The sequence below is a fragment of the Ornithorhynchus anatinus genome, chromosome 13, assembly GCF_004115215.2.
Source record: "Ornithorhynchus anatinus isolate Pmale09 chromosome 13, mOrnAna1.pri.v4, whole genome shotgun sequence".
NCBI classification, from domain to species: domain Eukaryota; kingdom Metazoa; phylum Chordata; class Mammalia; order Monotremata; family Ornithorhynchidae; genus Ornithorhynchus; species Ornithorhynchus anatinus.
This window is the reverse complement of record NC_041740.1, coordinates 4456995-4481091: the sequence shown is the minus strand read 5'-3', so window position 1 is coordinate 4481091 and position 24097 is coordinate 4456995.

The following is a 24097-nucleotide window of genomic DNA, read 5'->3' as shown; positions in this document are numbered from 1 at the left end:
AGTGTTCCATATTTATAAGATACAGCTGTTTCTATCTCGAAACCCTGTAGGGAAATGAGCCAGGGTGTTCATATTTCTACTTTTTGGAATGCAAATGCACTAAGATATTCATGATAATCAGTGGCTTCAAACTCCTCAACTAGCTTTGGTATTACCCAGTCAGTTCTATGGGCCAATGAAATGCAGAAGGAAAAAGTGTAGCAACTGAACATTTTTCTTTTCAACTGGTATTTGTTTGAATTTAACATATTAGGGTAGAGTCTCTTGGGGAGCTTTTGTTGGTTGTGTTGTCTGTGGTTCTTTGGTATCGCTGCAAATTCAGGGGTTTTAACTGAGCTGGGAACACATCTTTTTTTGGCCTCAAAGAGCTGAATGTTTTTCTGTGAGGGTCTCTCGTATTGTGCTTTCTAGGTCCTTGTCAAGTATCAAATCAGCAGGAAATTCTACTTTTCACATGCTCTGCCCTGACCCAGATCTGGGAGTTGGAGAAATGACTTCTGACCAAGATCTCTTTTTACTTCAAAGCCCAGGGCAGTGGAAACAGAGAGATTAGATACATAACTGGGAGGCAGCTAAATGTCACTGTCTCATGGCTCAAGTCTACTTTTCACCAGTGGGTGGGTGAGGAAAGAACATAAAACTTCTCAGACATTTCAGCAGATATTGTAAATCATCCAGCCGATGATATTTATCGAGGACAAAGCACAGTGTTTAGTGCTTGTAACAGTACAGAAGGATACAGGATACAAGACCCCTGCCCTCAAGGAACTTACAGCCTTTGAGGGAAATCAGGCAAAAATTATTTACAAATGGTAGAAGCAGAAATATTAAGCATAGAACAGGATATGAAAATATGTAAGGATCACATATAAGTATTCATATGTACCCCAGGACATAGTGATAAACACCACTGATTGAAGATCCATTCCAAATATTAAAAAAAGGCAGAAAGATCCAAGGGCTGTGAAAGGGTAAGCTGAGATTATTCCATTGACTGAATTTTCTTGCTCCTTAAATGTGAGAAAATCACGCTGAGAGGTTCGTCACCCCATTTGCACTTCCCTAGCATGAAGCAGATGTATTTTGTATTTTCCCATTTTCACTGTGCCTTATTGCATTTCTCTCGTTGTGGGCAGGGAATGTGTCTGCTCTATTGTTGTGTTGTACTCTCCCAAGCATTTAGTACAGTGCTCTGCACACAATAAGCACTCAATAATTACAATTGATTCTCAGGCAGGTCACAGGACCGTTCAAACAACACATGGATATAAGAGCAGTTGCTGCCAGGTTAGGTCAATGGTCTCTCCAACGAGGTTCCTTTCTCCTTGTCTTGGCTAGAGAATATTTGGAAGACACGTTCCCTCTATTATAAGAGTTAGGAAAGCCCCATATAAATCCCAAATTTCTCCCTCTAATAATCTATATAGATCATGTATCCATAAATATATCTACACCTTCTTGAGACTGATGAAATTTCTGGCCCATGTAATTTTGTGGAGAAACATAATCCACCTGCTTTCCACCTGTTGGACAGAGTAGTATTTCTTTTGACTGGTACTGAATCTTCAAGTTGGTATTCGGTAAGACCTGTGTGCCAAACAATGTAATCGGCCCTGGGGATGATACATGATAACTGCCTGGGACACAGTTCCTGTCCCAGGTGATGAAGCTCACCGTCTAAGTAGGAGGGCATAGTACTTATTCCCCATTTGAGAAGCAGCATGGCCTAGTGGAAAGGAAGTCTTGGGAGTCTTGGGAGTCAGAGGACCTGGGTTCTAATCCCAGCTCTGCCAATTGCTAGCTGTTTGACCTTAGGCAAGGCACCTAACTTCTCTGTGCCTCAATTTCCTCATCTGTAAAATGGGAATTAACTACCTGTTTTCACTCCTACTTGACTGTTGAGCCCATTGTAGGACAGGGACCATGTCCAATCTGATTAACTTGTAACTATCCCAGCACTTAAAACGGTGCTTGACAGATAGTGAGCACTTAAGTCACATTATTATTTATAGATGCAGAAACTGTACTGAGCACTTCTTCAGATGGTGCAGGATTTGGTGGGGTACATCAGCCCCTCATCTTTCCAGATTTATTCATATCAATGTCTGTCTCTTAGACTATAAACTCATTTTGGGTGGGGAATGGGTCTGCTAATTCTGTTGTATTATACTCTCCCAAGTGCTTAGTACAATGTTCTGCACATAGTAAGTGCTCAATAAATACCACTGACTGATGGATGAGGAGTCTTAATCCTTCCAGCATGTCCTTCCAAGAAAACTTCTCCATTTCCCTAATCTTAGTTGTCCTTCTCTGGAATGTCCTCAGCTGAGTTTTGGCCTCTTCCAAATGTGGGGATCAGAACTGCACTTGATTCTCCAAATACAGGCAATGTTTGAAGATTTTCTGCTATAGTGGCAGGACTCTGCCTGCCTGGGCCAAGCCACGATAACACACCTTGACAACCACAACTTTAATCAATGCCCCCCCTCAACAGTTACTCTCCTCATTCCAAATTATCGTCCAGAAGACAATGACACCCCCTGCTCATTCGGCATGGGGAAAACTGGATTTCAGACTTGTTCTGCCAGTTACCTCCATAGATTAATTCATTCTCTTATGCAATTGTGTTTTTTCATAATAACTTAAGGTCCCAGCCCCAGGTGGTACAACCAGTGTCAGCTGGCCCATCCCCTACCCTTATGCCGTTCCAGCCAATAGCACCATTAAACCACAGCACTCCATAGGCAACATGCCAAAAAGCTGAAGGTTCGGAATTACTTTTAACTCCTAAGGATTTGATTGCTCTGGGCTCTGCCAATGTTTACTCGTTTTGAGCAAAGTGCAAAAGGGTCCAAAAAACGGTAGTGCTTTTAAAATAATAATAATAATAAGGCCTTTACATGCCAGTGACTGGAATATGAAAAGAAAATGATTGAAGAAAATGTTACTTAATCATTACAGTCTGCAAATGACTTTAGAGCCACAGCAAATCTAACCAAGGCCATTAGTTTTAGCAAATGGCCTGCGTATAATCCTAGATGTTCCAGTCCCTTCTCCCTGCTCATAGTCTTAGATCGTGAGCCCCTGAAGGGGCAGGGATATGTTTTTCACAATTGTGTATTCTTTCCCAGTGCTTACTACAGTGCTCTGCACATAGTAAACAGTTAATACTTAACCACTACCACCATTAGGACTGATTGAGATACCAAAGGATAAATATGATAAATACAAAAGGAAAAATAAATACGATTGAATGATTGAATCTTGCACATTTCTTTTTCTACATGGTGTCTATGCCACTTTAGTTGCACTGGTTTTTTGATCAAAAGTGTGCAATACGTAATCAAAATGGTACATCCGGAAGTCGAGTGAATCTCTTTCAACTCCCATGAATCAAATCACAAAATAAGGCCCATACAGATAGGTGCAGGTGTTGAAGATGTGCTTCTTTTATTAAGTGGACTACTGTGTTAATGAGCAGAAGAGGGTCAGTGCTATTAAGCCTCCCAAACCCATGCAATATAACAATATTTCTTCATGTTGCTGCCTCACTGTCTGCACTGAGTTGAAATCTCCCTTTCATTCATTCAATAGTATTTATTGAGCGCTTACTATGTGCAGAGCACTGTACTAAGCGCTTGGAATGAACAAGTCGGCAACAGATAGAGACAGTCCCTGCCGTTTGACGGGCTTACAATCTAATCGAGGGAGACGGACAGACAAGAACAATGGCAATAAATAGAGTCAAGGGGAAGAACATTTCGTAAAAACAATGGCAACTAAATAGAATCGAGGCGATGTACATTTCATTAACAAAATAAATAGGGTAATGAAAATATATGCAGTTGAGCAGACGAGTACAGTGCTAAGGGGATGGGAAGGTAGTGGGGGAGGAGCAGAGGGAAATGGGGGGAAAAGAGGGTTAAGCTGCGGAGAGGTGAAGGGGGGGCGATAGAGGGAGTAGAGGGAGAAGGGGAGCTCAGTCTGGGAAGGCCTCTTGGAGGAGGTGAGTTTTAAGTAGGGTTTTGAAGAGGGGAAGAGAATTAGTTTGGCCGCGTGTCAGATATTGGCATTGTTACAGTGAGTCTATCTAGTTTCTATAGAATTTTTATTTCCCTCAATGATGAGCGTCAGAGGGCATATAGAGTGGTAAATAAAAAAACAAACAAGAACTAGAATCTGAGAGAACCCAGATCAAATGGGAGAAAATGAGCACTATTAGACAGAAGCTTAACCCATACATTTTTCTATTTTCACAGGGCATATCGTCTCCGGCAAGATCTGACAGGTAGCCTTACCCTGCCTCCTATCTTTTGCAATATTCTTCCTAGCCCTCCCCACACTGCAGGACAGCAATCCTGCCCAGCAAAAAGAGAGAAAGAAAAACAATGAGAGCATGTGCAAGGCAGTGCACCACTCTCGACCTACACCTGCCTAACAGGCTTGGCATGGAAAACAGCAGCGAGCCCTAGGAGTCAGAAGGACCTGGGTTCTAGTCCCTGGCTCTGCCACATGTCTGCTGTGTAAACTCGGGCAAGTCACTTCACTGTGCCTCAGGTACCTCATCTGTAAAATGGAGATGAAAACTGTGTCCAACTTCTTTAGCTCGTATCTTTCCAGGGCTTGGTACAGTACCTGACACACAAATGCTTAAATACCATAAAGAAAAAAAAGAATCGGAGGCAGATAGATATTAACAGAGAGTGAGGCATTCGGTTCGGGTTGGGAGGGAGGCAAAAATGTACTTCAAAAGACTCAGGAGAGGCAGATTTCAATGGGGTGTGCAACAACTGAAATTCAGTACTCTAATGTAAGGATGCCTCGAAAGAGAAAGGGAGGAGGGGACAGAGACAAAAGTGTAAACTACTCAACTAAGGGATTATAAAACTCCTCTTAGGCAGGAATCACAATAACCGACTCTTCTGTATTGTACACAGAGTGTATTGTACACACAGCTTAGTGAAAAGATTATGAGCCTGGAAGCCAGAAGACCTGGGTTCTAATCCTGGCTCTGCCACTTGCCTGATGTGTAACTTTGGACAGGTCACTTAACTTCTCTGTGCCTCAGTTCCCTCATCTGTGAAATGGGGATTCCTACTTAGACTGAGCCCCATGTGGGACCTGATTATCTTGTATCTATCCCAGTGCTTAGCACAAAACAAATGCTTAGATATCACACTTATTACTTCCCCAAGGACTCAGAACAATGCTCTGCATAGACTAAGCGTTCCGTAAATAGCACTGATTGATCGACGATGCAGGTGCGAAGATCGGATAGCATCAAGCTCAAGGTTCTAAGCCCCCATCCCTGCAGAAAGCGAGGCAGAGAGACCATGAGAACCAGTGGAATGGAAGTTAAGAGCAAAACTTTGGAAGTGAGGTAAGAGGAAAAAGGAAGCTATGAGTCTCAGGGGGTCACCCCGTTGCGTATGTGAGATGGGATTTCCAGATTGCATTATGAGCAGAGAAAGAGATGGATCCCCAACTTGGTGCACCCCCGCCTCACATATTTATACAAGGCTCTGAGGAAATTATTTTCTATTTTAAAAGCAGGGGAAGAGTGGGTATGAATAATACATTTTTATCTCTGCTGATATTTTAAAACAAAGCAGTCAGGCCATATTCGTTCCAATCTGCCTGCATTTTAAATTATGCTCTGACAGAGGGTTGCAGCAGGAATTGTATTTGAAATACGAAATTGTTTATGCTGCGGTTTCAAATTCAAAACAACCCGATGGCCACAGAGTCGTCATCGAAATGGGTTTTTAAACACATTTATTATCACGGAGTCATTTTGGAGAAGAAAGCCAGAAAATGTAGCTCAAACAGGGCTCTCCTTGTGAGATTTTCTGAGGATATTTCATGTACAGAGAATGAGGCTAATCCAAGCATTAGACCTCCTAAAGAGACTTGGATCTACACCTAAGGAAATTGAAGCTTATCGCTCAGAGCCTTGCTTCTGTCTCGCTGTCTTCCAGGAGGACAACTCAAATGAGATGGAAGTAGCCTGGCGGTTTGTTATCCCAAGAGAAATTAGTACACAAACTTTTGGGTGCAAATTTATGGCTAAACAAACATTCCCCAGCCAGAGCACAGGTGATCCTCTAAGCCAATACCACGTAAACTTTCTGATGCATAAGTGTATCTGGGTGCTCAGGGTAAAGACTACACCAACCCAAAGGGCTACCCAGCCCTCCCGCCAGAAGTCAGCACTGCATGAAGTCACAGACTAGCCCAAGCCCAGTGCGGAGACCAAAAAACAGGGCCTCACTGGCCCAACACCTGATCCCTGTTTTCAGTTGTAGTTTCCAATGCTCCTCTGCACCTTTTCTTCACCCAGGTACCTTCTGCCCCAGGTCCTGGGGAGGGCCATCATCCAAGACCTCCCAAGGAGTGGCACTTCATTTCCTCCCAGAGCTCTCAGATAGAGAAGCAGCGTGGCTCAGTGGAAAGAGCCTGGGCTTCGGAGTCAGTGGTCATGGGTTCGACTCCCGGCTCTGCCACTTGTCAGCTGTGTGACTGTGGGCAAGTCACTTCACTTCTCTGTGCCTCAGTTCCCTCATCTGTAAAATGGGGATTAACTGTGAGCCTCACGTGGGACAACCTGATTACCCTGTATCTACCCCAGTGCTTAGAACAGTGCTCTGCACATAATAAGCGCTTAACAAATACCAACATTATCATTATTAGTATATGAGTGAAGCTCAGCCACTGCTGGACTCCCTAACTGTCCACTGCTACGTCCACAGCTGCCCACCACCACTCTTAGCACTATTCCACTTCAGGTGGCCCCAAGCTACAAGGAAATAAAGTGCTGTGCTGAAGCACAAAGATAGGCACTCCTCTTTCTCCTACTCCTGTCCTGTGCCAATTTCAGCTCACAGGCTGGACTGCAGAAGCCTGCATGGGCCCCGGGCCCAGACCCGGTCTCTAAGTCTCGAACCTGGTGACAGAATTCCTGCCACTGGCATGCCACAGAGGGGGTAGAGGGAGAAAGATGAGCAGGACTCCTACAATGTAGAGGCAGGAGTGACACAAAGCTGCACATGTGCACCATCTCCCACTTTATGGTATGTGTTAAGCACTCACCATGTATCAAACACTTTTCTAAGCACTGGACACAGATAATTAGGTTGGACACAGTCCCTGTCCCCACATGAGGCTTATAGTCAATCTCCATTTTACAGATGAGGACACTGAGGCACAGCGAAGTGAAGTGACTTGCCCAAGGTCACACAGAAGGCAAGGCACGGAGTCGGGATTAGAACCCAGGTTCTCGCTCTATCCACTAGGCAACACCACTTTTCACTTGCCTGGATGTTTGTGTGTACCCACTGAGATCACAGATTCCGGCAGTGCAAGAATAGGGAGCCTAATCCAAGACGCATCACACGTGATCAACTCCACCCCTTCCTCTTCCCAGAAAATGGCCCAGGGACAGGCTCAGCTTAGACTTCAGAGTTGTTGGCCCCTGGAGGACTGTTCTGGATCAAGTTGGAATACGCCCGAAGCTCTAAGGGGACTGGGAGCCCGTTGTGGGCAGGGACTGTCTCTCTTGGTTACTGAATTGTATTTTCCAAGCGCTTAGCACAGTGATCTGCACACAGTAAGCACTCAATAAATGTGACAATGAAACATTCGCTCCCTATACTTGAAGCCACTCCAGCCCCTCCTAGTACCATCCTACCCTCAATTATTCAGAGACGGTCATTCCATCATGATCCACCTAGCTTGCTCTCTTGCTCTCTTGCTTCTGCCCTGCCTCTCCCCCACCCCAACACACCAGCCACACCCTCACCCCTCTCTGACTACCTTCTCTGATTGCTTTCCTCTTGGAGTTCCATTAGGACTAGGAGCTCCTTCACTCCACAGCCTTCTCAAAACTCAGTTCCCTGAAACTCCCACATCTGGAGGCAGTATTAGTGCTATAACCCTGGTTTCCGTTGTATCCCTCGATTCAGGCCATTGGTGAACCCTCTATGGGACTCAACTTCCCCAGTTGCAAAACAAGGGTAAATACAGTTGCTTTCTCGACCCGTTGCCACGCAGTTGGGAGTCGAAAAGGTGAGCCACGGAAAGGATTCTGATCTCCAAAAGTGTTTTACTTTGTAGAAAACACCGATGGGTAATGCCTCTGACGTCCACAACTCCACCCAAGTTTCAGAGCTACAGTGCTAGGCACTCTGGGAGCAGCCAAGTACCCTACACCCTTCAACTATCTGTCCCTCCCCAAACTTGTAAGAGCAACCTTTAAATTGGTCCATTCCTTGGATCGACGGCCGAAGGAGAAGGCAAAGGGGTTTGAAATAGGAATCTAAGAAGCAATGTCCACCTCTCTTGGTTGAAAAACATAACTGAAGCTGATGCCAACATCTTAATTTTCTAGTGGAAGCATGAACCTAGTTTACATTTATTCTAAGTCTATTTATTAGGGAAACCAGCACTCAAAAATGATTCCACTGCTTCGGGTCCCTCCTGGTTCCATTACTTCGGTATTTACTTTTCTCATTTGTTTAACTCACTGTACCAGCCAAAGGGAAAACCTGAAATCCTATTTCCTAATGTACAAGTGCCACACCACTAAAACGGTGACAGATTGGCAGATTTTCCTAGGAGCTCTCTTAGGTGCCAATCTTACGAGACAATTTAATCAGGAGTGAGGGATACAAGAGGATTGTTTAACCCAAACCTGTTTGCGTTTGTTCTCTAAACTCAATTATTTTGCAGGCTCAAATTCTATTGTATTATAGCCTCACAATATTCGAAATGGCTCATTTGTTCTGGGAATTACATGCCTCTAATTGTATCACAAAATGCTGACAACCGATGGAATAGTAATGAGGCGATCCCTACCAACAGCCATCTCTAGGAAGCTAAGCTCCGGAGTATGTTTAAGCATTGCTGCAACTCCAGTCAAGTGTCAAATGGATGAAAACAAAATGTCTTGGGTTTAATCACGATTTATACTTAGATCATAATAATGTTGGTATTTGTTAAGCACTTACTATGTGCAGAGCACTGTTCTAAGCGCTGGGGTAGACACAGGGGAATCAGGTTGTCCCACGTGGGGCTCACGGTCTTAATCCCCATTTTACAGATGAGGTAACTGAGGCAAAGAGAACTTAAGTGACTTGCCCACAGTCACACAGCTAAGTGGCAGAGCTGGGATTCGAACTCATGACCTCTGACTCCTAAGCCCGTGCTCTTCCCACTGAGCCATGCTGCTTCTCGATAGATAGCCACTTTCAAGCCGTGGTTATCCCCTAACCCTTACTAGCCCCATGACTTGAAGGGACCTCAGAAAGTAGCCAATCCTTGGGGATGGGAGGGTGGGGGCCTTAACCACCAGCTCACCCTAGTCACTCAACACACATTCTTCCTAATGGATATCTTCTACCTCTAGAAAATCATGCCTGAAGTTCACCTGGCCTTTGCCAACCCAAATGTAGGCACCTTCTTGTTTCAGATCTGATAGAGGAGTATGAAGCTGAGAAGGTTTGGTTGAATGGTCCAACAAAAGACCTGTGGCCAGGGTAGGAATAGAAACTGGAATGGACGTCTGGCGGGAGGGAAAAGGGGGAGAAGGGTCACACAGACTCCCAAATCTGGATCATGGCCAAGAAGCATGGGACAAGGCAAGGAGAAGAAGCCCAGTGAAGCCAGGTGAAAGAATTCAATTCCATATCTGTTGGGAAGAAAAGAACAGGTTTTCAAAGACCTGTCAAAATGTGTCACTGGGTCACTTCCTGAAGGTGTGGAAATATCCAACTGTTTTGACCCCACGTCAGATTTTTTTTAATTGATATTTATCAAGCACCTCCTATATGCCAGGTACTGTACTAAATGCAGGGATAGATACAAGATACACAGTTTAGGTCCCACATGGAGCTCACAGTCATAATCCCCATTTTACAGGTGAGGTAGCTGAGGCACAGAAAAGTGAAATGACTTGGTCAAGGTCACCCAGCAGACAAGTGGTGGAGCTGGGGCTAGAACCCAGGTACTTCTGATTCCCAGGCCCAAGGTCTACCCACTAGATCATGCTGCTGCTTCTTGTTCTGACCCATGCAGCCATATGGTACCTTGGGGTCTTGGGAGGGCTCAGGAGGCTCAGAGATGCATGAGGGAGTGTTCAAGTCCATTCACTTTTCAATATGTCTCAGAGCACAAACACTCAAGGAAGCAGGGCCTGCGTTTTCTGCACAGCCCTTCTAGTGGAGGGTGGATGTTCAGTAAATATGAACTACCATCAGTATTTTTATCCTAAATGATGGCAGCCCTGAAGAAGCTGCTTATTTTGGTTTGCTTCAAATTAAGGCACTAATGATTTCAGCTGTAAATAGCATGAAGTATTGCTTTCTAATAAGATGCCTTTTATAGAAATGTTAATGCCCCCCATTTGATTAATGCTCACACATTCAAGGGATGGCTAATGACAATGTAGTATTGAGAAAGCAATTCCCATGATCTATCACTGATCCACTCCAAAGCAGGTAAAAGTCAAATAAACAGATGTTTAATAAAGAGCAAAGTCAAACAGTCTTTTAAGGAACATTTAACATGCAGGCAGCAACCAGAAAACACGACTGTTACAGGTCAAACAATTTCACAATTAATAGCCAATTGCACCAAATCTTTTCCCAATTTAGATGAATCACATGATCCCTATTAAGGGAGAAGTGGCAAGGACAGGGCAAAAAAAAGTCACTTATTAGGTTTTTATCTAAGCTTGTTAGCACTAAAGTGATGTGTGCAAGTCTGGCTCTGCTTCTAGTCTTTAACCTGGTTCTTTTTGGGTGGGGAGAGAAGAGAAAATACACTAGACTGGGTTGGGAATACGAAACTGGGTGAAATTAGTACACTTCACTCATGTAATGCCAACCTACTCACTGGGTGTTTTGATCTCTTCCTCGCCACTGACCCATTGCCCACGTCCTCTCTCTAGCTTATTACGTCCAGCCCAATCAAATCCAGCAGGCCACTGCTCCCCTTAACTTAATAATAATAATAATGTTGGTATTTGTTAAGCGCTTACTATGTGCCGAGCACTGTTCTAAGCACTGGGGTAGACATAGGGGAATCAGGTTGTCCCACGTGGGGCTCACAGTCTTAATCCCCATTTTACAGATGAGGGAACTGAGGCACAGAGAAGTTAAGTGACTTGCCCACAGTCACACAGCCGACAAGTGGCAGAGCTGGGATTCGAACTCATGAGCTCTGACTCCAAGGCCGTGCTCTTTCCACTGAGCCACGCTGCTTCTCTGAATCAATCTTCAAACTTCAAAGCCTGGTTCAAATCACATTTCTTCCCAGAAGTCTTAACTAACCTCTCACTTTTGTGTTGCTCCCTTCTGCACTGACTATGCACTTGAATCTAACCTTTAAGCACTTGGATTTTTCATTCCGTCTTCACACAACTTATGTACATATGCATCAGTAATTTCCTTTCGTGTCTGTGTCTCCGTCCAGTCTGTAAGCATCTTGCAGTCAGGCTGTAACCACCCCCCACACCCTATTTCATTGCAATGTCAGGTGCTCTGCACACAAGTAAGCACTCAAACACAATTGATTGATTGCTAGAAAGCGGAAGACTGCTTGTCTCTTTCAGATGCTGTTATGTATTTCCGAGTCACAAGTGTTTAGGGGCTGTATAATCTGGGAGATGTGAGTTATGGGGAATGGGGAGAAAATGGAGTGTGTGGGAGGGGCAGAAGATATACCATCAAGCATGGTTGAGTTGCAAACCAGAAACCAACCACTTGATAAATAAGATTTTTTTTCTTAACTTATTTCTAAATTTTGACCAAATGCTTGGAAAAGTTTTAGCTATGACCTGTGAGAAATGCTGCTTCATAAATAGCCCTTTTAAATCAAAGGAAAAAATATGTATCCATTGGGTTCTATCCTAAGGAGAAAGACACATGAGAACCTTGAGGAAAAAACCCCAGAAGATTCAAAAATAATGTTTAAACACCCCTCCCACCCCATTCACACAAAAAACAAACAATAACAACAACAAAAAAGTTAAAGCACTTCACTTTAACAGCCAAATAATTTATTCCAATGTCACTGAGTGCCTTCACTGGACTTTTGCTGAAACAAAATGAACATTTTAAGGGGTTTTAAGTAAAGTTTTCTTGAGCACATCCAATGTCGCAGGCCCACTTCATTTCTTCTGTAGGAAAGCTAAATTTCAGCAAAAAGAGTTCACCCAAATAGTATCTTTGGCTGTTCCTGGTCAAACAAAGCATGATCATATTTGAATGTTTACCATGTGCAGAGCACTGTAATAAGCACCTACGAGAGTACAATATAATAGAGTTGGTAGACACATTCCTTGCCTAAAAGGAACTTACGGTCTAGAGGGGATTCATGTAGAACATGAAGTCAGAGCCAGAGAAAGCTCCTAGACTTCTGGGAAACTCTTCAGTAGACTTACACTGTTCTGAAGGTTCACCCACAAATACAAGGCCTGACAGTTTAAGGTAGAACAGAAAGAGAGATGGATTTAATTCATATTATTAGAGCAAGCCCCTGAGAAGAGTCTACCACCAAAAAAAAAAAGGAAAGTGGGGGTATTAATGCACTGATACTTAACAAGGCTACATTACCAATAATTCAAAGAGCATGATTTTTGTCCAGTTCTCTGAATCATTTCTTCACTTCCTCCACTTCACTTTGGTTCGAGAGACCTGGTCATCTATCCCAACCTGCACAGACTTTAGAAACAAAAGTTTCATCTACTAATACTAAGAACTTCCTTTTAAGGAAGGATTGATTGGAAGTCATTAATCCCATTTTAGAGAGAAAAGACCAGTCAAAGGAAATAAAGCATCGCTTTTAATTAACAAAGGTAATTGCCACTAATTAAAAAACTCTTACATTTTTCAAGGAAAGAGACTTTCACTCTAATCGCTAGGTGTGTTAAACAGGCAATTAAAAACAAATTTTAAGAAGGACCATAGATAAGATGCAGCAAGTACTTTTGTCTCAAACAGATTAAGGAGGAAATAGTAGCCACGGATTTGTTTCTTCTGAAAACAAGACCCAACTATTTTTCATGCTTGCTCTTGCTCACTTTACCACGAAGACTCCAAATTATGATTATAGTAGTGATTCAATTGCTAGGCTGGACAGTCCACTGTTTTTATATTAGCTTGGTTTCCAGCTGGTCTGTCCCTTGCCCTCTATACTGTAAGCTCAGTATGGTCAGAACAGTGCTTGGCACATAGTAAGCGCTTAACACATACCAACATTATTACAGTCAGGGAATGTCCACTAGTTCTATTGTACTCTCCCAACTGCTTAATACAGTGCTTTGCAAATAGTAAGATCTCAATAATACCATCGATTGATTGCCCAGTCCAGATATGGTACCAACACCTTTATGCTCAATAGCTTTATTTTCAACCCTAAATCCTCTTTTGGTCCTGGTTCTGGATGCTGAGTTCCACAACTCAAGTGGTGCCTGTGACTAGATGAGTCTGGCATGCAAAAAAAAGTCTCCAGAACTAGTGGAAGGGACAGCTTTGCTCAGAAAACCACTTTAGATTCAGGCTAATATGGGTCTTGTCTTATGCCACTGAGTTGTTTCTGACCCATAGCGACACCTCAGACACATGTCTCAGTCTAATCAGTCGATTAGACCGTAAGCCCATCAAACGGCAGGGACTATATCTGTTGCCGACTTGTTCATTCCAAGTGCTTAGTACAGAGCTCTACACATAGTAAGCGCTCAATAAATACTATTGAATATCTCCCAGAATGCCCCGCTCTTCATCTGCAAACATTCTGATAGTGTACCCATAGAGTTTTCCTGGTAAAAATACAGAAGTGGTTTACCATTGCCACCTTCCATGCAGTAAAACTCGAGTCTCCACCCTCGACTCTCTCCCAAGCCCCTGCTGCCCAGCATGGGTAAGTTTTGACTTGTAACAGATTGCCTTTCACTCGCTAGCCACGGCCCAATCTAGGAATGGAATGAACAGGCCTCTGCTTGACTCTCCCTCCCATAGCAGAGACTGGTAGAGGACTGGAAACTCCCCAGGTGCGTCCCTGAGAGGAGCTAATTTGGGTAGACTTTCCAAAAATGGCACTGTTGATGTCATTACTGTGCAGGCCTGGCACACATATAGCATCATGTTAATCTCTTAGTTTAGTATTTGACTGCCATCATACAATAAGAGCATGAGTTTTGACTATGAACTGATTGCAGGAAAAAAAAATCTCAAGTGGAAAAAACACACTGGAATGGGTGTCAGGAGGCTCTGTGGTTGAGTCCCAGTTCCACCATTGTGGACCACTGTACGACCTTGGGAAAAATCACCTGGCCTCTTTGGAACTTGGTTTTCTCTTCTGGAAAGTAGGGACAGGGACTGTGTGTGGTTTCATACTCTTAACTATGTGCTAAGCGCTGGGGTAGAAAGGGTTATCATCATCTTCTCAGATGTAGTGGATAGAGCAGGTGCCTGGGAGTTAGAAAGTCATGCGTTCTCTTCCCAGCTCCACCGTTTGTCAGCTGTGTGACCTTGGGCAAGTCACTTTACTTCTCTGTACCTCAGTTTCCTCATCTGTAAAATGGGGATTGAGATTGTGAGCCCCACTTGGGACAGAGACTGTGTCCAACCCCATTTGCTTGCACCCACCCCAGCACTTAGTACAGTGCCTGGCACAGAGTAAGCACTTAAATACCAGAATTATTATGATTATTATTAAATGTGAATGGGAACCTCCTGCCTCAGATCATTTGTCTGGAAAATTAAGGCAGGCTGCAGATTGGACTTTGCCATTTTGGGAAGAAGACTTGCTGTATTGCTAGAAAGCTGTAATGTACCTAATGAGATGTCGGCAGTCCAGCAGGAAGCCATCAGAAACAAGAATCAGAGTTCCCTAAGTCATTCAGACATTTCTAGTAGTTCTGTAAAGAAATCGGCAGTCAAGACTTAGCTCTACTCCAGAGGGTAAAATAGGTGCAGTCTCCTAACCTAAGTTTGGCTCAATTTACCAGTCTTAGAAAAATCAGATGAAAACTTCCCTACCTGACAAGAATATTGTGAGGATTAACGAACATCAGCAAAGTACTCTAAAAGCCTTATTTGGAGTAGCATCGTATAATTGCTAAGTGGTATTAAGCTCCATTTACCCTCACTGTAAAGTGGTTAATATCAGAGGCATTTAAGCCTCCTTTTTTTGTTTTTAATGAAAAATGAACTATTTCAAATGCTTTTATATGCTTAAAAGGAGTAAAGAAAAATTTTTAAAAAAGATACATTCGTATTCCATTTTGTAGAACAGTGGCAGTTCCGGCCCCAAGTGTTCTTGAAATGATCAGGGCCACAACAGTTTAAAAAAAAAAAGTTCTTGAAATTCTGCTTACATTAGTTAATACTAATTGGACTGTAAAAGTTCCTCTTGTTCTCATGTCAGGTCTCCTGACTTGGGTGAGATCTTGTTGGTCATCTGGTTTAGCCTCCTGGCTCCAAGCAGAATTGCACTCAAAGCACTCCAGGCAGGTGAGTGTCATCTTCCAGTCAGACCACACTAACTCCAACACCACACACCTGTGTTGGGGCATGATGCTTGTGGGCTGGTAGCTCCCCCAGTGTCTTCGTGTCCTACATGGGGCTTCCACCTCTACTTTTACTGCCTTCCTTTGCTAAGGCTGCCAAAGCGGTCCCCAAAGATGGCCAATTTGGGGTGTCCAAAGGCTCCAAATCCACAGCGATCTCCAGGCCAGTCCATCAATGCCATTTTGAGTGCATTCTGTATGCAGAGCACTATGCTAAGCATTTGGGAGATAGAATAGACACAAAACCTGCCCTTATGGAACCTACTAAGGTAATAACTGGCCAGGCCTCTGGAAATTCCAGAAGCCTGAGGTCCAGGGGTCCCATATTTTGATTCTGCTAGCCATCTTCCAGAGACTAGCAGCTAGGCCATTCCTCAGAATTCCTAACGAAGTTTGCCAGGGTTTCATCTCATCTCACTTGTTAACCTAGCCCATTTTCTGATAGATAAGGACTCTATTTCAAAATCTAGATCCCTTCGGCCTCCTTTCATCCCAAAATTTTCCCTCCATCCCTTCAGTCCCTACCCACAGTTTCTCAACAGGTACCACGTTGTTCAAAAAACCCAGGAAAATATGATAGCAGCCTAGGTTTAAGAGGATTTGGACTCTCCGTGCTTTCCAAAAGCTTCAGAAGATTCTGCCCAGCCCTGCTACCAATATAAAAATTGATTTTTTCCTTTAAATTTACACCAAAGAAATTTTTTTAAATAGACAAATTGACATATTGACAGAGGGCACATTTGGGGGGTGACTGATTGGAGACAGTCATGTCTCTGCATAAATCAGCCAGGCATGCCAGACTTATTTGTATTTAGGATTTCATTGATTTCTTGCCAGCATAATTTATATAGAGAGCCATAACTTTATGTGAACTTCTTGAAGAAGGAGTGTCAAGGGGGAAGCTAAAGAGCCACTGAGCCATTCAGGACAAGAAATGGGGTTAAGCCATACTGGTCTCGCCAGTATCACAGTAGTATCACAGTATCACAGACACTAATAATTTGGGTTGGGCCTCTAGCCAATTGCTGAACAGCTCCTAGATCAAAAGTGTGAGTTGAAAGGAGTTTGCATGTGTGTTCTTTCTGGGAGTCAGGAGTGGGTAGGAGATGAAAGGGAAGAGAAAATATCCATCACAAACCTAATACTGGAGTTACTTTTGTTCACTTCTATCAAATCCTAAGACATCTTGGACCAATAGCAGCAAAGAAACAACACCCCACCCTTTACAAGCCTTTATTCTAAGTCAGCTGGACACACACTTTATTGTGCACCTCTCCCCTGGGGCTAAGACTAGTGATCCCATACTGGCATGGGACTTTGGAAGCCACACCAGGAGCTCTCAAGAGTCCTTATGGTCCAGGAGACAACAATGATAATACTTGTGGTATTTGTTAAGCACTTACTGTGTGCTAGGCACTGTTCTAAGCACTGGTGAAGGTACTAGATAATCGTGTTGGACACAGTCCTGTCCCACATAAGGCTCACAGTCTCCATTCCCATTTTACAGATGAGGAAACTGAGGCCCAGGCTCAGAAAATTTAAGTGACTAGCCCAAAGTCACACAGCAGACAAGTGGCAGAGCAGGAATTAGAACCCTAGTCCTTCTGGCTCCCAGGCCCAGGATCTCCACAAGGCCGTGCTGCTTCTCCACAGTCCCTCACTGTCATCCTTCCATGAGGTCAGGGACACACGGCTACAAGGACAGGTGTGGAACATCCTCCTAAATCACCAGGGATCCCCAGGAGCCACATTTATAGTCATCAATAGCATAGAGACATGAATCCATGGCAGGCCTTGTGATTTCAGCATAATTACTGGAGGAATAATTGAGGTCGGTGATGAAGGCTTCTCCACATCAATTTGGGATCTGAAGGAAGCCATAATTCTATCCCCTTGTTAATGACTCCTAATAAACATGAGACCCACTCATCTGTCATGAAAACATGTTTGCACACAGTTAACCAAGTTGGAAGCTCAGTGATTACATAATGAAAAAAATTATGTACCATTAATCTTCCTTTATATCCCTACACCATTTTAAACCAAAGACTACAAGGATGTGGGCCACCTCCCCGCTGAGTAACACAAAACAAGTTAATAGAGTCTTCTAAGCAGAGGGATTTACACTCATAGATCATAGCATTTGGGTTGCAAAACAAATGGATCTTAGCAATTTTTTCCTCTCTCTACTCCCCACTTACATCTCTGAAGCATTATAATCATAAATTTCCACCCCTCCTCCCCCGAGTAGCTTGAACTCTGGTTAGAAGGAGGCTCGATCATTGTTAGAAGGGTTTTATTGCCAAATACTTCTCCATCGGGATTAGGGTAGCACTCGGGGTTGGTGGTTCCAGTGCCTGAGATGGAGGCCAACATCCCAAGCATTAGAAATCTGAATGCCAAGGACCACAGAGACAAATAAGAGGGTAGAGCTTGTGTTTGGACGGTGTTAGCCCCAGGAAGAACTCATTTTTCAGCCTAATAAGATGCTCCTTCCCCATCAAAGGGCTTTGTTGGAAGAGGGAAGAGCTGATATAAGAATCAATCGTATATTAAGTACTGTGTGTAGGGCATGGCTCTAAGCATGGGAAAATTCATCACAAGAGAGTTGATAGACATGTTCCCTACCCACAAGGAGTTTATAGTCTAGATGATGGTTATATGTCTAAGCCTCGGATGAGAGGGAGAGAGAGGATGAATTTTTGGAAAATACATTTACAAAGCCAATGTATGCATTCGTATTGACATGGATTTTTTTCACCTCTTAGTAATAGCAATAGTATTTACTAAGCTCTTACTGTGGGCAGGGCACACAGTCCTGCCAAAATGCTTGTTTTCACTATACAGTTTGGCTAGAATGCTGTTGGGGAATTAGGGACTGCCCATCTCAAAGAATAAGCCTAGATACAGAATATACAGAATACTCGGTGTCAGAAGAAACTGTGTGCATAATCGATTGTGTTCCCTGAGCATTTACAGTGTGTGGACCACTGTCCTAAGTGCTTGGGAGAGTACAGAGTTGGTAGACACAAACATTCAAACATGTTTGTGAGCCATTAGACATGGAGAACTACAGTGGACGTTTTCCATTAACACCACATCCACATTACAGGAAAATGGGTGAAGACTCCCCCATCTCCTTGCAGCAGTCACCACTGAAAGTTTCTTTCTGTGATCTCTTGAGCTGCATAACCCAATCACCTTTCCCTTGAAGGTGTTAGCTGCTACCTATAGGAACCATAGAAATGAGAACAGTGCTCAGAGTTTAGAACAGTGCTTGGTACATAGTAAGAGCTTAACAAATACCATAATTATTAATTATTATTAAATCCCTTCAGTCACATCCTCATTCATCATTGTGTTAATAGATGGTGTTCCTTTAGTCAAAATGAATGAGCTAGCACAGCAGACAACGTAATGCACAATTTCAGAGTCTGGGGAGAAGCACTTCATCCTCCTCTTCCCACTCACCAGGACTACAGATTGCTAGTTCCGTATTCAAGCACTCTGGCGTCTCACCAAATTCCCACTTCACACTTACGTAACACCTTTCAAGCCAAGCTCCTGAAATGTGTTACAAAACATTAATTATGTTTCTTGGTCCCCTGGTTTCCAATTTCCGCTTTGGGGGGGAAAAATGGTTTTCTGACTGAAAGGTAGAATGCTGACTTTCAGAGAACTATTTCTGCGCAAAATAAGTCGAATTTTTGCTAACTGCCACACAGAGTCCCTAAATGTGCAGTCTTGGGAATAGGAAGTAGAAGCAGCATGGCATAGCAGAGAGAGCACGGACCTGGGAGTCAAAGAACCTGGGTTCTAACTCTGGCTCCACCATGTACCTGCTGTGTGACCCTGGGAAAGTCGCTTCATTTCTCTGTGGCTCAGTTCTCTCATCTGCAAAATGGGGGTTCAATACTTGGTCTCCCTCCTACTTAGACTGTGAGCCCATGTGGAATCTGATTAATTTGTATCTACCCCAGCACTTAGAAGAGTGCTTGACACAGTAAATACTTAAGTAATAATAGGAAAATGTCTGGTTTACAGCCAGATTGCCTTCTAAACCTTAGAACTGTTGCCTTCAAATAACAGATAAAGCTTGAGGAAGAAAGTATCAGGTTTTCTTCTCCTTTTCTCCAACTAGTAGATTAGCCAAATGGACCAAAACAAAGTCCAAGAAGTTAATTGAAACTCCTCCCTCTTGACAGTCTCTTGATGAGGGTTTGCATCTACCAATTCTATTGGTAGATATAGCAATTATTACCAAATAAGTGCCATTAATTGCTTCCCAGTCTCTGGAATGTCATGCTCCTAAAAATAATTTATTTTTTTTTGAAAGCGGACTTAAAGTGCTAATGCATCCTCAGCTTGTGGTCCTCTATGACCTTCAGGTCTATTTCTTGTTGTCCAATTGCTGAGACTTGATCATGGATCATTAACAACACAAGCCCATTCTGCTCCCGGGATCCAAAAAAAAAAAAAAAAAAAGGCTATAAATCCCAGGCTGAGTCATGGGTTCCAAATGGCTCAGGATCAAACCCTTCTGGCAAAAGGATATACTTAGGGCGGATCCAGGGTACTACTCTCGATGTTTTACAGAGAAGGGTTAATGTTCTACAAAGTGAACAGTCACAAGTCTCTTGCAGATGTGATCACTGGGTCACAACACCGACTTTATAGAAAGAAGAGACTATCACTTATCTCCCTTTTCATTATTGGTCCTTTATCTTTCCTGCGGTTGTATTGGATTCAGCTTCACTACAACGCATCGCTTGCTAAGCGGGCTGAATGGAAAGCACAGGAGGATTTCTTGGATTGCAGAAAAAAAAAATAGAATATTGTCTTGTTTGGGGGCATTTAATTCCCAGTGTCTATGTAAATAGCCCTGCCAAACATAAACCCACCATAGGAACAAGAGGAAAGGCACAACTAGGATACAGAGTTTCCAAAAACCCAGCAACTTTCTGCAAAGAAATAATCACAAATACAGGCACCTTGCTGAATGGGTAATGGTGCTGACAGGATTCTTTGTACCTGGAGGGATGATCTGCCTTCTCTTTGGAAAGACTCCTAGCATGGCTCAGTGGAAAGAGCATGGGCTTTGGAGTCAGAGGTCATGGGCTCGAATCCCAGCTCTGCCACTTGTCAGCTGTGTGACTGTGGGCAAGTCACAACTTCTCTGTGCCTCAGTTCCCTCATCTGTAAAATGGGGATTAAGACTGTGAGCCCCATGTGGGACAGCCTGATTCCCCTGTGTCTACCCCAGCGCTTAGAACAGTGCTCTGCACATAGTAAGCGCTTAACAAATACCAACATTATTATTATCTCTCTTCCCCTTCTTTTTCCTCTCCAGGACTTGTCAAATTATTTAAGAGAGAACCCAATTGCAGAATATCATTCACCACACACAACCAATTATCAGGATTTTCTGAACTGCCAATAAAAATTAAAATATTTAAAGGTTGCACACAGTATTTATGGAATTCAAGAGTGTCTAGTTTCAGTTTAATTATTTGCAGTAGACACAATTACAGATTGAAACAGTAATGAAGTTTTGGTTATAGGATGTCGCCTTCCAGCTGCCTCCACTAAATCATGGCTAGAAAACCGAGTCTATTATAGGAGAAAATGACTATGTTTTCAGATGAGTAAATAATACAATTTCACCACTGTCTGAACCATCCATCTTTGTTACCCAGTTTTCTTTTGTTGGCTGCCTTCCATCCTAAAAGCCTTCTTCATTTCATCCTTCCCAAGATACTCCATGATACCAGGCCAACCCAGAATCTTGATTCAGACTCTTCAAATTGTCTTCCATAATTTCTCCACTAGAACAGCAATTTCCAAACACACTGGGAAAAGTCAGGGCCTCTGGTTCCTCTTCCTCTTTTGAGTCACCCTACTTTCCATACTTGCAGTTGAAACCAGAGTAAAGAGGGAGAAATCTACTCAGGTCCTACAAGAGCAGCCCACCCCAGTAACTACATTTAAATTCAGCAGCAAGGCCTAGTGGAAAGAGCCCAGGCCTGGGAGTCATAGAACTTGAGTTCTAATCCCAGATATGGCACTTATCTGCTGTGTGATCTTGGGCAAGTCACTTCATTTCTCTGTGCCTCAGTTACCTCATCAGTATAAGGAAGATTAAGTCTGTGAGCCCCACGTGGGACAAGGACTGTGTTCAAGCTGATTATCTTTGGTCTCCTCCAACACTTTGTACAATTCTTGGTATGTAAGTGTTTATCGAGCACCATTTTAAAATACATGTAATGTGTCAAATCCAGAAACATGACAATGAAAATTATAGAAAAGATCTTGCTTTTAGTCCTACCTCCTTTTCCCCCAACCCCCTCCCTCTGACACACCCTTTTTAGCTGGTCCATTAGACTGCACATCTAGGATGCTGCTGTCACTGTCACTAGGAACAAATCTTCAACCAGACTCTGGCTCCAATACCCACCTGCAGCCAAACTTTAAACTAATCTGTAATTTCTATGCTTCCTCCTTCACCATACCAGCCCTAGTGAGCTACCACTTTTTTTTTTTAATGGAACCTGTTAATGCTTACTATGTGCCAGGCATTGTAATAAGCGCTAGATAGAGAGAAGATTAACATATGGGAGAAAGTTCATGTCCCATGTGGGGCTCATAATCTTAATCCCCATTTGACAGATGAACTTAATAATAATAATAATGTTGGTATTTGTTAAGCGCTTACTATGTGCCGAGCACTGTTCTAAGCGCTGGGGTAGATACAGGGTCATCATCAGGTTGTCCCACATGAGGCTCACAGTTAATCCCCATTTTACAGATGAGGTAACTGAGGCACAGAGAAGTTAAGTGACTTGCCCAGTCACACAGCTGACAAGAGGCAGAGCTGGGATTCGAACTCATGACCTCTGACTCCCAAGCCCGTGCTCTTTCCACTGAGCCACGCTGCTTCTCATACTTGGGCACTTAGGCACAGAGGATTTAAGAGACTTGCCCAGGGCCACAAACCAGACCATTCATTGGCAACACCTTTGAGGGCAGGGTCCATTCTATTCTTCAACATAGACGTTCTTCCCTTGGGGAGCCTTGATATCCTTGAACCATTACTTTGTTTCTGAGGGCCCAATTAATCAAATTTACTGAGGGCAGAACACTGTACCAAGCATTTGGAAGAGTACAACATAACAGAGTTGGTAGACACTTTCTCTGCCCACAATAAGCTCACAGTCTATAGGGGGAGAGAGAGAAATATAAATAAGTTACAGCTATGTACATAAGTGCTATGGGGCTGAGGGAGTGGTGAAAAAGAGAGAGGAAATACAAGTTCAGACCAGAAGGCTAAAAAAGGGTCTGCAGATGGTGCTGCAGAACGGAAGTCACCAGAGGCCTTGGCAACACACAGTTACTCCCAAAGGCAGCAGGAATAAAATTTTAAACTAAATGAACAAGAGAAAGAGCCCAGCATTCATCCTATCTGATAGAATTATTGCTTCAATCTATCATACTTGCAGCTGGGCTAAGTTATGGTGCAATACCACTGGAGACCGCTTGATTGTCACTTAATTAACCTATCACACCAAATTGGTGATGAACGAAATATACTTGATTTCTACATGGATCTCACCAGTCAGCCAATTGCCCATGATTAATGTGGATGCCTTCAGCAATGGAAACTGAGAACCGTCAGTGAAAACGAGACCCGCTCTCTAGCTGGAAGGTTAACAGGAAGAGTCACCGGGTGCGCTCCCTCTCACTGAAGCAACTTTTTTTTTGTTGCTGGTTTCACATCTAATACTCTTTGGGGCTACATGGAGAGGGAAGAGGCACTGAACTTTTTTTTAGGCATTTCAACACAGACCTATTCTTTGGTTCAATCGGGTGTATTTATTTAGAAGTAATCATACACAGAGCACTGTACTAAATGTTTGGGAGACAACAATATAACAGAGTTGGTAGACATTCCCTGCCCACAATGAGGACTCAGACATAGGCCCATTTCTAACTTAAAATACTTTAGTAAGATTAGCCGTGAACACTAAAACTGGTTCTGTCGGTGGACCTTTGTAAGAGGGCCCTTCTTCCCAAGGACTCTGATAATACAAGAATTGTTTGTCTATGTATGGAGATAGGCAAAAACATATGCTTTCCATCTGCAGACCCTGCCTGACATCTGCCTGGACTGAACCAATATTAGCTTGAGGAAAAAAAAAAAAGATTCAGAATAAACACATCACAACAATGCAGACAGAAGCAGCCTTGCTCTAAGCCCAGCAAGTTCGGGATTGGGAACCTTTGCTACCTCATGGAAAATTGTGCTGAAGTCATTTGAGGATGGTCTTTTCCCTGTGGGGTTATAAATCTAGGGATAGGGCCTGTCCGCTCACCTGCTGCTATCACCTATCCAAGGAACCACTAGGCTAAGGCTCTTTAACCTGGGAGCAGTTCGGTGCATTCCTCCAGACTGTAAACTCACTGCGGTTAAGCTCACTGCGGGCAGGGAATGTGTTTTATATTTTACTCTCCCAACTTAGTATAGTTCTCGGC